This window comes from Aptenodytes forsteri, unplaced genomic scaffold, assembly GCF_000699145.1.
Source record: "Aptenodytes forsteri isolate BGI_AS27 unplaced genomic scaffold, ASM69914v1 Scaffold117, whole genome shotgun sequence".
Taxonomy (NCBI): Eukaryota; Metazoa; Chordata; class Aves; order Sphenisciformes; family Spheniscidae; genus Aptenodytes; species Aptenodytes forsteri.
This window is the reverse complement of record NW_008795555.1, coordinates 646,663-663,047: the sequence shown is the minus strand read 5'-3', so window position 1 is coordinate 663,047 and position 16,385 is coordinate 646,663.

The following is a 16,385-nucleotide window of genomic DNA, read 5'->3' as shown; positions in this document are numbered from 1 at the left end:
TCAGTAGTGATAATTGTACATCTGGCAGCAAGGATTTGAGCACAGAAACAGCTATCCAGCCATTTCTCAATTGCAATTGTGACTGGAGGACGCCAGAGCTGGCTGACCAGCTGGGAAACAGCAGTTTTTGCCAACAGGATCAAAAGACTAATCTTTCTGAATACTGTGATAGTATTCTTGAGTTCCAGGTTTTGGGGGCTCAGGATTTTCAGCTCTCCATTGCATTTCTCCATCTGTTTGCCATCCCACCCACCCTCTTCCTCAGGCAACAAATAATGTCATCCACAAAGAGCCAATCGGGGGAGAACAAGGGGCTGGCAGCTGCAACCCAAATCCCAAATTTTGTGATTACAACAATTGTTTTTGGTCTCACTCCAATAATTAAAGTAACATTTGTTTAGACAGTGCACTCCTTGGGGTCTCCAAGGCTGTTCCAGACAAATGTCCCTCCTTGGCTGACAGAAGGAGATTGACCATAGCGTTGCAGCAGATCTTGCTGGAGGTTGCCAATTGTGGTACAACATGGGAACTGCAATCCAAAGGACCATGGTGGAGAGGAGGCAGAGTTCCCATTTCCCAGGCCGAAAACAATTTTCAAAACGTTGCCCAGAAAATGTTGCCTAGAAAAACTAGTAAAATGGGTAAAACAAAAGAGAACGATGTCTGGGAAAGCTGCGGCTGTGATAGAGAGAACATTGCACTAAGAAACTCTCTTTGCGAATACATATTCCAGCATTTCACAGTTCAAGTGAAAGTGCAAGAGATTTTGCTGCAGTGAACTAGTACAAAGAGACTCCAGAGAAGAGACAGGCAGTTGCATCTTCCTAGATTACTAGATTCCTAGAGCGATTTGCAAAGAATATGAAATGGATCTGGGTGACTCTTCCCACCTGTGCAAGTTTTATGAGCAAGTTCATTACTTCTTCCTGCTTTACTATTCTGTTTTCATTGAGAAGCACCAGCAACACTTTGGTGATACCTAGTTCTCCACACACAAAAAAGCAGAAAGGAGTTCTTCTAGAACAAGCCCTGACTCATCCTGGTGAGTCAGGCTATCATTCATTTACGTTTGCCTGATATCTTTGAATCTCCAACTTTGGATAGGTGCACAGATCTTTTCATGGGCAAGGGCAAAAAGTTAACCCCCTACCCACTCATTAAAAACATGATGACCTCCTAAAAAACCAGTGTGAACCAGGAACTCTCACTGCGTTCAGGAGCTGTAACTGATTCCTGTCTTCACGGTGGTCTGTAGAAAACCTTGAGCTCTGAAAGTGCATCTGTTTGCATAGGAACTCAAAAAGTACTTAATATCTACAACTCATCGTTTTAGCTCTGATTCTTCTCTCAGATCTCCAAATAAATATCGTGTGATCCAGCAAAAAGCTGCCTGACTGCCACCCACCAAAATTGACCCCACTCTGAATCTGAGGGATTTCCCTGCACTTTCATTTTGTTGGTGCTGTTCTGCCAACTGAAATTTCTAGCTGCAAATTACATTTGAGAAGATGTGCAAATATTTTAGGTGCACAATCAATATGCTGTAGATGACAAATTACAAAGTAGGAAAGGAATAGCTGGCTGTAAAGCATGGCTTCAATGCTGAATTAAGAAGTCTGATGAAGTGACAGCTACCATCATGCAACACAGACATCTGATTCACTCTACCAGCAAGTGCATTATTTAAAAGAAACGTTTATATGGTATTTATCTCAACCTATTCATCAGCTCCCATGAAATCAAGAGTGTCCCTACACTACAGATTCTCTATCCTTAAAACAAAGCTGTGAAAACTGAAAGGCTAAAGGGATGAAAGGTACATTATGGATAATGCAAAAATATGCACTAATTATCTATGTATGGAGAACTTCCACTGCAGTTTTGAAAACAGTGGTCTGCATATACCAAGCAGTGAATGACACACGGTATGACGCAATAGGCATGTGGGGAAAGCACTCTGCAGTGTTTTAATAAATATTTTCCTATTAAAGTATGATCCTGATTTTTAAAATGATCTGACTAGTACAATCAATCGGATGCTAGAGGAAACATCTGTGCTCATCCTCCTGGTGTTCCCAGGATACCCTGACTCTCCTGTGCCTCTGGGTCAAAGCAGGCATGCTGGTGCGTAGCTTGTTGGCAGTACCCCAAATTGTTTTCCTGTGCCTTTAAAGGGAATTATACTTTTGACTTATATTCACCAAGAAGGTTGAACTTTTGCAGAGGATACAGCACAGTGCTGCCCATTTTTTTGGAACAGGCATTTTGTTTGTGCCGTAACGAGTCTGCTGAACTGCAAATGCAGCTGATTACTTGGGATGTTAAGGCATTAAAAGTACTCTTCTATAAAGCCTCGCCTGTGAGTCTGAGTCTAGTCCCACAGTGAGACGAAGCTTGCGCAGACAGCAGCAGCAGTTCTAGCAGGTCCTCTGCCTATTTCCACAGCAGCCCTTGGTAGGCAGCCCTGGCACAGCTTTATAAAAAATTAAGAATAAAATTTAGGGACTCACCTTTCCCAACATATTAAAAATTCAGATCCCCAAGTCTTTACCTACAGCCTCAAACCTTTCCCTAACCAGGTGTTTGGTAGCCCATAGTTCCAAGAGTTGATGCTTCCCTTCCTCTGGAATAGGGAAAGAAGGAGGGTGGGGAAAAGCTAAAGGAATCCAGGGTGTACATAGGAAATGTAAACAAAATTGGAGATTTTTTCCTAGAGAATTTTTCCTGATATCAGTCTATCCGTAGCAGCTGGCCCCTAAATTTATTATCCTCCTACTCATCCTCTGTTTTGGACAAGGACCAGCCCAACCAAGTCTGCTGTCTTGAGGGACTTCACATGGATTTTCTTGATGGACGTTAGGTGAGCCTTGCATTTCCTTCTCCTATCTGTGGTGGCTGGTGGAGGCGAGGGCTTAGTTTGTGGCCATCACTACATAATTTTTACATTTAGAAGTACAGAGGTGAGCAACTAGATTCAGAGGTGTTGAAATGAGATGCAGAGAGACATTTGCCTTAAGAATTGATGGATCAAGGCATTATTCCCTTTCAAGTATGAGAAAAGCAGATGGGTTTTGAAGTCTGCTCTTCTAATGGAGGAAAAGGTGCTGGAATCTGGCTGTTTTGAATCAGAGAGAATAAAACAGACAGTAAAAATGAATGTGGATGAATGATTGGCCTGTCTCTCTCCTACATAAAAATACCATTAGCTCATTTCATGTGCCACATGTTACTTACTGACTAGGTTGCCGAGAAGCCTGTGTTCTCCGCCCTGAATGCTGCTGCTGAACGCACAAATGCTTTTTTCCAGAGGGTAGATTGAGGAAGGAGTGGCTCTCCCCAGCAGTAGCTAACACTGTTATTGGGGTCAGACGTCTATTTAATCTGCAGTGGCAGTGGGCAAACAGCTTCTACCAGCATATGAAACTCTTCCCCAAACAGCCTCAGACCAAAACACAGCAGAGGTGTTAATAGCTCCGAGCCAAAACCTTGCCCTGTTCATGTAGGAGTGGTTGTCCCACCAGGCCTAGGCACTTTTGGCAGCCTAGGTATGAACTTGGGCAAACCTGCAGATCTCAATACTTTGCTCCTGATGGACCCCCCATTGCCATCAGGAGTCAAGAAAACAGGGAGCCTAATAGTCATGCCAGACACACGATCGCTTCTGAAGGTCCGAGTGCAAAACCAAGAGCTGTCATGTTCACCTGAGTCGTTCCCAGCAGGTAAGCTGTGCTGGGAACAAAACCAGCACCCCGAGATGAGGTCTCTGGTTTACCCGCTGCTCTTACAGGTAGGCTGGGAGGGAGGGACAGAGAGGAATCCTGCTCAGTCCCTCTGCCTGAGCCCACTTGGGGTTTTAAAAGGATGGTTTTGAGACTAAAGACATAAAAAAGCAGCCTAGCTAGTAACTGAGCTCTCCGAGAAACCGAAGCTCTCCACAATATGACAAGTAGTGCCATAGACAGAGAAAAAAGATCATGTTGTGAACATCCCAGTAGACCTGAGTCTCAGCAGAACTGGACATCTGTCCAGTTCTCCAGTAAATGCCATGTCAGCTGTCTGTGGGTTTTCCTATCAACCAAATAGGGACAGGATCCTGCCCTTCTTTACCTAAGGGATGGCAGAGACCATCCCGTACCAGGGGTATATATAGCAGTTGCCATTTTGTTAGATGTGGCAGTGCTAGAAGCCTCAAGCTGCACTCTTCGGAGCTGAAGAGGCCCTCCCAGGGTGGGAGGGATGGACCTTTTCTGTCCCAGGACAAGGGGAGACAACACACCTCCTCATATGTGGGGATGAGACCGTGCATAACCCATCGGCCAGAATGGAGCCCAAGGCCATTCCTCCTGCGTCACAGACAAAAAAAAGGATCCAGCTGAAAAACATTATTCAGCTAATAAGACAGGCATCTGGGATTCAGTGTGAATTTCAAGACTGACAGAGGCTGGCCGAGAAGTAATGTATTTCATTATTGAGAAACCAAGACAAGGCTGATTCTGCTGCGGTCCAGCCCAGCTGTCTCCCCGCAGCTGTGTCTGGGCTGCTGAGGGAGGCGAGAGGGGGGCTCGGTGCCAGGTCCCGCCGGAACCCTGCACCCCTCAGCCACGGATCCTCCAGACGGAGCCTGCATGTACAGGAGGTGCCCAGAAAAGCTGGCGCTCCTGCTGTCCACCACCACACATACCATCGGACAGCTATTCAGGGAGATGCAGTTTTGCATGATGGTTTCGACATCACCGCATCAACATCCTCATTACAGAAACTGCTGTTGGTTTGCTCTGGCTCCTGCGTGCTCAGACTGGAGCCAGAACCTCCAGGCAGCGGCTGCGGATGCAAACAAGCCAGCAACAGCAACTGTCAGCACCATTTCACCAGGAGCTTCACATCCTCCTCCTGGTTGTCATTTCTGATTTTGCAGCCCCCTGGCCCAGGCCATTTGCATTCGTTGTCCCTGCAGAGTAAGGACACAGCCAAGCTTTTCGTCACAGGACTTTGCACACTCAGAAAGCAAGCTTCTTCCAGTGTCTTGGTAGCACAGGAGGAAATTTAGCAGACTCTCACCTTGCTGTTCGTTACTGAAAGGCGGCAGTCACCCAGGGTCAGAGCTGACCAGCTAATTTAAGAGCGCAGACAATAAGATGAGGCTTCATGTAAGGGGCAACGGAGACACTGCTCAGTTCAATGGCTAACCTTGCAATTCAGAATCAGAGACATCTTCCCACAGAAGGTAACCTGGTTCCTCCATAACCACCCAGGAGGTGTGGAGAGACGCAGAAAGTAAAGCAAATCTCATTGCGTATGGGAATTTACAATGTGAAAACAATGCCAAGCCTAACTCCGATATTCACCCACCTTAAGGCAGAACAGAGGCCAGCCAGCAATCCACTTCAACCAAAGCAAGATCTCTTGGAAACCGGGCTCCTGACTCCAGTAGTACAGACATATTTATTTAGAGAAATAGAAAGTTTTAGGCTTTTCAAAACATTTCTCAGTAAATAGGGCCTTGGGTTCCACTGCATGATAAGGGAACATAAGGAATAAAAATAGGTAGAGAGCCCTCGGGGAAAGAAAGGTGAACATTAAATCTGTTTGTGAAAATGCTTTTCCTGTAAAATAATCTCTTTCAAGCACATTGGCAGCAGTTTGTTCTGCAAAAAACAGCAACCTCAGGAATGGACAATTTTTGGAAAGATAATTAAACAAGAGGTCAAAACACATCTGGGGAAGCAGGTATGGCAATTACTTAGCCTCGATGCTTAACAGTAGCTGAGAGACAAATTTATACAGCACCCTTTTGGGCAGTTTAGGCTTCCATTTTCCTATTCCAGTAGCTTAACCGCTTCTAAACTAGCTAATATCTAACCGACAACGAAACAGTCTTTTCTCCTTGTAGCTAGACTAAAAAGACAACCCAAAAGGCTTCTCAAACTGTGGGAAGCTGACACTCCAAAACCTACCCAGGCCTTTGACTTCCCCCATGTTGATCCAGGCTATCTTTAGGTGATATTATTTGGCTTGAGAAACCAGATGCAGCCACCTTGATGTCCATCAGAGTTTCCATCTGCAGTGAGGGAAGCCAGCTAGCTATAGTGTTCTTCAATGACTTTTGGAATGGAAAAGCATGGATTTCTGTGCCCAGGCAGTTTAACAGAGGGGAGACAGTCTAGAGTGGAGAAATGTGGAGCCCAAAAAAATGGAGAGACGCCCCAAGAGCACAGGAAACAGCACCGGTTCTGGCCTCCATCAGCAGACTCTCAGCCACTTCTAGACATCAACCACTTGCAAACTCAATGCTGACCTTGCTTTGAGCAAGAGGTTGGTCTAGATGACTTCCTCAGGTCCGTTTCCACAAGATCTCTCTCCCCTATGGTTACAAAGAGCCTACATGGCATTGCAAAAATGTCCAAAGAGGAGGAAAAACACCAGCAGGAGGGTGCTCAGCAGCAATTTGCTGCTTGCTAACTGGAAAGTGGGAGATGGCTCAGGACCCCCAAGCTGGGTCATTACTGAATGAACTTGTAGGGAGATGCATCCTCCAGCCCCATGGGAAGGAGCTGGCTGCTCCACCCGTGCTGCCTGTCGACGGCACAGCACCGGCACTGGAGAAGGCATGAGGGGAGCTCCTGCCCATTCCTCCTGATGCAAGGGATGAAGAGTTGAAGCTTATTGAGGAGCAAAGGGGGAAATGGCAGATGGAAAATAAAAACTAGTACAAGGGGATAAATCTGCAGTCACACTGCCTTCACCACTCATTAATTAGTCCTGCTACCCTGAGTTAGCTAAATCACTGAAATAACAGTGGGTCCATTTGGGACCCTATTTGGAGGCCTCAGGGCTGGTTTTTGTGGCGCTTCATGGAGGTGTAATAATACAACACCTTTTTGTATTGCATAGAGAAATCTACTTTGAATCACTCCAAGCTATCAAGCCGGAGCTGAGCCTTCACATTTACCTTATTCCCAAGAAACATTCAGCTTCTCTCCCCGCAACAGTTATACACATCACAGCTTTGATCTCAAGGGGAATGAGCACAAGATAGATGCTTCCCCTGATGGTTAATAATGAAGGCTTAGGTGGGAGCACTGGGCATCAGGTAATGCTAGCTGCTAAATGGACTGCCTCCTACAGAGGCAGTAGACCGAAATACTTGACCTCATCTTCCCCAAGGCACCTGCCATTAGTCCTGGATGCATGGCTTGCTTTGTGTTGCCAGTCAAGAAGACAAACACATGAACACCAGCCTCTTGCAGAGCAGCAAAGTGAAGTGGTGTTATGCCAAGAAAGGCAGGCAGGATGATTAAGAGTTGCTTTTAAATTACAGGCTTCCTTAAAAGTGGCAGCCATCTGCAGTCACACAAGCTGCAAGACAAGTGCCGAGGGGAGACAACTCAGTTTCTTTACTAAATGAAGTGGAAGAGGCACCTTACTCACTCTCACCCGCTCTAATTGCTACTGTTTCCATCAATTTTTAGGCCTGAATGTTGAATAAGAAATAGAGTTCCTATTTTAAAACCATCCTTGGTTCTTCACTCTGTGCAAAGTCAATGGGAAAAAGAAAAAAAATCTAATCTAAAGCTTTGATCCTGCAGATTCCTGGAGATGCTCATCACCTTCTGCAGAGACCCGTGTGGTGGAATGGGTTTCTGTCTCCATGATGCTGCTGAAGCCACACGATTTTCCCCAGACTGCTAGATTTCAGGTGTTCAGAAAGAAGTGGGCCAACCTCTGGGATTGAATTCGGAGGGCTCTTGAGACTCCTCCCCTGGTACAGGGTGAAAAAATTGCTTTGAATCTCCAGCCTAAACTGCATAGCTGGGGCCACAGGTTTTCCCAATACATCATTTTTGAATTCCACATCAATGCTAAATACATCTAAAATTCTTCAGCAGTGGTACTTGACCATGACCTCTGTTATTGTCCCAGTGACCATTCACTCGTATTTCTTGTGTGAAGATGCCTCTCTTCAATTTCCAGGATCTCGTTAGAGCTTTATCTGCTATACTGAAAAGGTTCCCCTCACAAGCTTTTGTTCCAGATGTGGAAAGTTAAGACTTGCCTTGGTTAACACAAAACTGTTATTCTAATAGCTAAGAAAATTACTCAAGTTTCTCACAATAAGGCATGTTAATCAATCCTTCTATTATTTTGGTAAACCTTCATAGAGGGGACCCTGATTAACCCCAACCCTTTTTGAACTGCTGACCTAGACAGACTCTTCATATAGCAATTATATTAGCACAGAGGCAATATCCTCTTCCCAGACTATATGTGCTCAGGAACCACACTAACATTTTGGCTATAGGTGAACTCATATTCGGCATATTTTTCCACTGGCCATCCTTTGCTATCTCTCCCCATGGCACTGTCCCAACTTGTGAGCTGGAATCTCATTGCCAGTGCCATTTCCAGTCAGCTGGTAAATATCATGGAAAGGGAGAAAAAGATGAGCTCTGGAGAGCACCCACAGTACCAGCAGCTGGCAGTGATCATTTTGAGGACCATTACTTAGGCAGTTTTAAATCCATCTAATACACACAATATTCATTTCCATGCTCTCTAGTTACTTAACAGGAAGGGCTCTGCAGTACCAAATTATGTGTCTTGCAGAAGTCTCTGTATATTCTGTTGTATCAATCCAAGTGTTTTCATCAACCAAACTTGTAGTCTCACCTCAAAAATACTACATCAGGCTCCTTCAACAAGATTATGTTTTCCTTAACGCACAGTGGTAGGAACAAAGGAAATTTTTCCTCCTATAATTCAGTATTCAGTCTAATTCTTTGAGATTTCTTTCAGATGACATCAACAGTCCATAAAATTTGTGATTCTCTGCATACATTCAAAATCCAGCTAGTTTAGTCACTGTTTTATTTGCATTAGCTTGAAGCATAAACACCAAAGACCTAAAAGCATCCTTATTCAGAGCAGGTAAAAAAGATAAAAAAAGGACAGAAAAAGAAAACAGCAACAAAAAATAACTCCTTCCCTCTGCATCTAACATGCAAGCCTAAATTCATTTTTATTTCAAAGCACTGGCTGTTTTCTGTTATTATATGTACCACAGAGGCCACAGGATAGAAGACGACAGAGATCTGCCATAATGCCATTCTGTGTAATGTAAAAGGAAGAAATGGCTGAGGGTCCTGACACATTATGCACACATTTAAGCATCGGCAGAATGAGGATGCATCAAATTTGCAGGATGGTAAAAACAATGGAGGGAAACGATGCTTACTTGTAGCTCTGCACAGGCTTATTTTTCAGAAGAGCTTGTTTTAGTTTTAAGTTTCCTTTTATTAGAAAGAATTCATCAACAACAAGAGACGCCTAACGTTAATCATGTATGTCAGATTCTGCAGAACATTTACATATCTTCAGGTCTGTGCAAAAATGCTACAGAAAGACCCCCACTGGAATAAGTCTTTGATCAGACTGTAATGCTGTTTCTACTCATAGAGGTGAATCAGCAACCAGCTCAGCTCACCGAGCTTTTATTTCTACAGCTGAGGACCAAAAGCCTCAAAGATATGCAATCAGCTCTGCTAGAAGATCAGAAGTAAAAGACTGAGGGGCTCTGGGGCTAGCTGCAAAATCAAAGAGATATGTTCCCATTTTGCTCTGTTTCATTTTGCAGATCACCTTCAGGGACTTGGACCGCTTCTACAACTGGCAGTGGGTCTTTCCACCCAAGAAGCTCTTCCTCTAATGAGCATAGGGCAGAACCCTAGATAAACCGTGCACTTTGTGGTCATAGATATAGTTCTGTCCCCTCCCACCGCAGTCCCAGGTTGCCTATTGTCCCATCCAGTTGCTTTTAACAGGTTTTGCTTTTAAGCTTTTTTTGACCACTTCTTCCCCACCTGCCCCCCATCCCCGCTGCTACTGGGCAGTTCCCAAACTCTTCCCTTACTCTGAGGCAAGGAACTTGTCTCTAAATTCTAGCCCAGATTTACTTATGACTGCTTTATACTCTTCTGTTCTTACATCACTGTTCCTTTCCTCCTGCAGGACACAAAATTTAGATTAAAAAAAGCCAAATAACAACAACAACAACCCCCAACAAGACCTTGTCTCAATCTTGTAGCGTATCTCCAGCCTGCAAGCTATGTGCACGCTGGCAAGATGTAGATTTGCTCTTTTCTGTAGGTATGAATTTTGTAGTTTTTAAGAGGAAACCAGAGGGGAAAAACTGATATGGACAAGAAAAATAAAGGTCTGCGCCAAGCTCAGCTTGCTTAGGCTTCTACAGAGCCTGTGCTGGGAAAAAGGTGTTACTCAGATTTAACTCTGAATAAATTACCTTCTGGAAGGCTTAAATTCCTTCTCCAGCTAAAGAGAGAGCTTCCCCCTTCCCCAGGCAGGACCACTGCTCAGTGGTGGTGTTTTGCAGGAAGCCGCCTGCAGAAGGAACCCACGACCAGACCTTTCTATGTCAGAGCACACAGGGAGGGGTCTCCTCCCAAGAGACAGGACCGGGAGTACGGGGATTGTGTCTGCAGGAGTTCTCACGCTGCCTAATTGAGAGCGAGTAGAAATCCCGGTTCTACGTGGGTAATTGATATTTAAAGCTCCCAGAGGTGGGATGCGATGCATGAACTTTAGGGCTACAGCAGGTTTCCCTAAAATAAGCTTCTTTCCCAAATTACTTATTTCACTTCTGGTATGTTTTAGCTTTAGTGGCACACATTGCAATTTGTTTGCCTCTGATGAGGCAAACTGTCACTGTTTAGAGCAACAATGAAGACACAAATGGCATTTAGAACTTTCACTAGACAGATTAGACGCATTAATTAAAACTCATTTGATTTCAGGCACGATAATTTGTTTTCCTTCATTCTGCCATCAACAGTTTTGGTGCCACCTTATCTTTTGCAATGAAGCCTAACTGCAGCAGCCCTTTTAGCTGAGGGCTCAGTTACCAAGAATCTATTGTCTCCTGGCACCAGAGAGAGGGAAGCTGGGCCATTTAGAAGACATTTCTAATTACCTGAGACAAGACAGAGGCGATAACCTTCACAGGCTGAACTAGCAGACTTAAGAGCGAGGGTTGAACGTACATTGCGCAAACCAAGTTAGGTGGCTCAGCTGAAGACAAGGTGTATTACCTAGCTTTATATTTGCTTATCTATGAAATTACACACTTGTGAGAAAGCCCTACCTCACTTAATTTCCTTTTATCAAGCTTTTTATTGCGCCATCTCCTAGAGAATTTCCCTGACAATTCGGTTATATAGGGTAGCTTTAATGCATGACAGGAAGACACCATGCCCTGTCTGTTTGTACAGACCCTCCAAGAACACTGCTGGTCTTATCATGGGGCTAGCCTGAAAGAAGAGTCAGGGAGCTGGATTAGCTCTCTAGAAAACCAGAGCTTTCTGTCCTGGCTCTGGCACTTTTTCATTGCCCCATCATGGGCAGGCTATTGTACTGTTTCCATCTCCCCCTCCTCTTCTCTGTGGGTTCTTGGCGGAGAGGTTTCCTCTCCCTGTACATTGGTACAGATGACCACTGTGAAGCCCTTATTTCCACTGAATCCTGCATGCATTGATGGAGCGCGCATACACACAAAAAATTCAGGACTTTCCCATAAGAATAACTTCTTAAACATTCACTACTAAGTGATTAAAACAACCTAGCATGGTCCTTCTAGCTATGGTTAACCCAACAATCTTTACAGAAGATAAACTTGCAGAGATTTACAAATGAGACCATTTTCTACCATGAGCTAATTTTCTTTAGGAACTCACATTTTAAATGAAGGTTTTCATCATTCCCCTCTTCCCAGGAGGTACCAGGCACCTCCCCAGGCAAAGCAATGCCAGCTCCATGTGCACCCACCATTGAGGGGGTTCTTTTCCAGCTGACAGCTTGATGCAGATTAAATCTGAAATCCTATTCAATAATCACATCTTTCTTCACCACTGTTTACTACTGTGTAGATTTTAAGCTTTTTCTTTTTTCTTTTTTTTTTTTAAAGAAAGAAAAAGTACAGGTAGTTCGATCAGTGCATGGGGAGATAAAGTTTCCTCAGATTTCCCAAACCTCAAGTTATCCTCCTCTGAGATTATAGGAGGCTGTTTCTTCCATAGCTAAAGCAAGAGAAAAACAACTTAAAATAGTACAATAAGCACCCAAGGTCCCCACGTCTGCAAATGAAGAACATGAAGCACATGAAGAACTCAGCTTAGGGAGCAACTTGGTGGATCTGCCCAGCAAAATACCACCATTGCTCCTACAGGGTCAAGCCATGAGAAAGAACCACAAAATTTGTAGGGCGAAGGAGGTTTAAGGGGCAAAACAAAACCAAAATCCATTTCTAGCTGTACTACATAGAAGGCAAAAGTGCCGATCATTTTTCCAAACACTGTAATCTGACTTGAAGGCCTTCCTTAGAAATGGCATTTGCTCTTCATTTTTAATCAAACAGATTGTTTTCCTCCTTAGAATGGGACTGAGCCTTTTAACACTGCTGCAGAGTAGAGACACTGCTAATAAATATTTAAAGACTCAAAGCTTTAAGTGAAAAGAAGGATTTGTTGGATAATATTTCACTTTCCTTAAACTGTTTGTTCACCATTAAAATTGGAAATATTAATTTTATGGTGATTGCTCAGAGAGCTGATGTTCAGACTCTTCCCCAAGAAACCCAAGAGCCAGGAAGGTAGTCTATAAATAACTGCCTTGGAAATAAACTTCTGTGAATTGGACATAACCCAGATCAGATTTTCAAGCGTGTTGTAAATTACCCACAGACAGAGCATAGGTCAAAAATATTTACTAGCATTGAGCTTCATTCCTCAGATGCACCTCCCAGGAGTATTTTAAACCTGGAGCAGACAATACAGAGGCCTGAGGTTCAGTTCTGCTTGCCCTCAGCCCTGGGTGGTTACTTATTCCTGTGCTGACACAGCAGTATTGTCTCCTGGCCTTGCGCTATTGCAAATGTCCATAACAACCAGAAGCATCATCTGAGTTTTCTATTATATTAATACCAAAAGGATTGCTTGTCATTAAGGACTGCTTATGGTCAAGCTGACTTGAAAAGTACTACAACAGCCTTAGAGCAGTGCAGGAGAGCAGAATTATACGGGAGGAAAGAAAGGAGAAAGGGAAAGGGAGGGAGGGATTGCACCATCACTCTCCTGAACAGGAGACAGAGAGACCTGACAGATCTCCTCCTTAAAAGGAGTGCAGCAGTGGCTATGGGGGATAACACATGCTATTTTAGGTGCCATTTTGTACCACAGTCATTTAGGTCCAACAAAGGCTGTCCCTGTCAGTGGCAGGTGACCCAGCAGCACTGCCAGGGGCTCCTGGGGAGGTTGACTCCAGTCACTTGTGCAAGGCACAAATAGACTCGTTGCCTTTTATGGATTAGTACCTGAACTCCCCCCGAAGTCTCGACTCTATGAGTACAACTCTCCATTCACTTTTTCCAGGCTGCAGGTAATTAAGGTTGTTGATTTATAAAGTCCCACCTCCCCAATCCCTATCTGCTGTGCCCATTGTGGAGCTCTCCTTGGGTACACACAGTCCCTTCTTGTATGCCTGGGAAGTTCCCAGTATGCTTCAGACACTGCAGCAAACTAACCAGAGAAAATATCAGAAATACAAAGAAGTGGAGACCGTTCAGAGGTGGTGACCTGGCTAAACTGCTGAGGCGAGGATAGGTCCTCACATGTGCACTGCACAAACTACCAACAGGGTTGGCATGATGATTGTGAGGTCCTGCCGGCTGGTTTGCTTACTAGCCTGGTTTTATGCAAGGACTGGGACAGCCAGTGCTATCACAGTTCCAGACTCCCAGTCACAGAGTTTTGCAGCAAGGTGGCCCATTAAGAGATGGCCAAACCCACAGCCCCATTCCGGTCAATCAAGGCTGCATGAAGGGGTGGCAGAATTTGGCCCTAAATCTACAAGAAGATCAAGACGAGGTCGGTACTTGGACAACTTGAGCAAGATGAATTGTGTTCCTGTCCTGCATTCCTTGCACAGTGCAACCTTAGCTGGAAAGCTCAAAACCTTGAAGAGAAACACTCAGGCCCGCATTCATTTATAGGAAGAGCATATGCAGCATTTACCTGTCAAATCAGAACTCATAGCTGGGAGCTGTGATGCTTTTTAGAAAGAGCACACATCACAAACTCTTCATGTTTCCATGAGTTTGACACATCTTTCAAGATAAAAAGCTGATGTGAGGAAGCACCCATCAAAAACCCTTGGGAGATGCTTTTTGTGATTTCTGAGATAATCCTCTGCAGTTTCAAATTATGATCTAAGCCTGAGCTGTGGAACTCATGCATTTTTTTCAGAGAGATGAGCCTAATTTAGAAAGTGTGTCATATATTAGACATTGTATCTTTTAATTGGTTGTATTTCCATGCATGTGAGATATTTCATTTGATTTAAGAAGTTTACAATATGCTTTAACTCAAACAGCATATTCGTAATTAGTCACACAACCTTAATTGCAAAAAGTGCTAGCCAGACCAAGACAGAGAATTTTCCTAAGGTAGGATAGGGATGCTGCTTTTTAAGATTATTTTGTATTCGTTTAAATGCAAAACTTTCAGGACATCTGCAGTAAAGTTTAAACTAGCAACTTCAACTAAGTTCAACTAGTGCAAATCTGATGAAGCACCATTGTATTCTGTACAATCACCTCGGGCTCCAGCCCTCATCTGCTCCTTTGCATCCTATTGTCCATCTGCCCTCTTACTCTCAAGGCTCCCAACATCTTCTGAACAAAGCATAGGCCTGACACGGCAACTCTACAGGCACCAAACACCTATGGACACCGAGGTGTCATTTTCCCATTGCACTTGGAATCTAGGTGTTTACACTCCCCATGCAGCCAACACAGGGAGGAAGGTACTTCAAACCCAGCCATATCCCCAGTGTCTGATCTTTTGGGTCTCTGAGCCTGTAGAAGTGTGTCTTTCCTGCAACCATAGAGTCTGTCATCCCAGACTTGGCAATTCAAGTTAGGAGATTAAATTCAGGAAGATGAACCCAAGCTTCCGTGCCTGCTTTGCACCAGAGACTGAAAAACCCACCTGCAAATAGTCACGGCAGACCTTTATGTCAGCAGGTTCCTTCCTCCATCAGGGAAGTGACTCCACTGTACACCAGTGAAAATCACCTCTCTGAAGCAACCACTGGGTACACAACTACCATCCTTCCTGAATTTTCAAAATAGTGCCCAAGTAGTGCAGAGGACTTTGGCTAGCTCTCTTGGTGAATTTGGCTGCAAATTAACCTTCATAGCAGAGTGCTGTTGGCTTTGTTAGAACTGGCAAGTCAGAGCATCCAACCATCCGTTAGTGAACGCTGTTAGCAAGAAAAGTACTCCAGGACACTAGGTCAGGGGAACAGAAGAGAAAACCCAAGTAGGTCAGACTCACTAGAAAGGCCATCATCACATCATACACCTCTGTTGGGCCTGGGATTTCAAAGAAAAGTTACAGTGTCTCCCTCTGGAACCAGAGTGGAGGTTTCATCCATCGTATGTGTTGATGTGAGCAGACAATGGAGACTGTGAGGTCCCTTTCTCTGAATGTCAACTATCAACTGCCTCTTGCAGTAGGTCCGAGAGTTATGGGGAGGGATCTCAGCTTTTCCACTTCCCTCCCAAGTCAATCAGCTGGAAGGGGTGTACTAAGACCACATTTATTAAGCAGAGGACAAGCTTCGAGTGCCACTGCTTCAAGTAACTATGTCTCAGGGAGCTGGCTGGTGGTATCAATTAGGGGTACACAGGTTAGAAATACACTTATCTCTTTTCTGCATATCCTCCCCTTAAAGTTTAATGGTAATACCACAGATAACTTTGTCCCTAAGGGGCAAGAAGGCAAATTATAAAGTAGAGAGAAAGGGTGGTGGAGAAGGTGAATAGGACTCAAGGATGCCCTGGTACAAGGAGAAGATAGAAACTTCAGATGGAATATGGTTAAGGCAAAGAAAATGAACAAGGACATAGTCACAAAAGTTATAGAAAATGGGCAAAGGGAGAACACTGAATGTTATTTCTTTAAGCTCAATGTGGAGTTAAGTGCAAGAGCTTTGACTATGGTGGGTTTAGATGTGCTGGTTGAGAGTTGTTTCATCCCTGTTTTAACTATCCAAAAATAAAGTTTGACATAACAGGTGGGGAGTAGGACCTATCCTCTTTGAGTTGCTGGAACTCCTGAGACAGTTTTTCGGACAGTTTCTCCACAGCCGAGACGAGGGAGGAAGAGAGACTTCCTTCGTATTGCCGGAGTTGGCCAGCCAATTCATCCACCGTTGGTTCCTCTCCATCTTTCCAGGTCATCACTGCCAATGAGTTGGCATATGATGATGGTGTGCTCCGTACAAACTTCCGCCACATGGGTCGTGTGCACCTGACT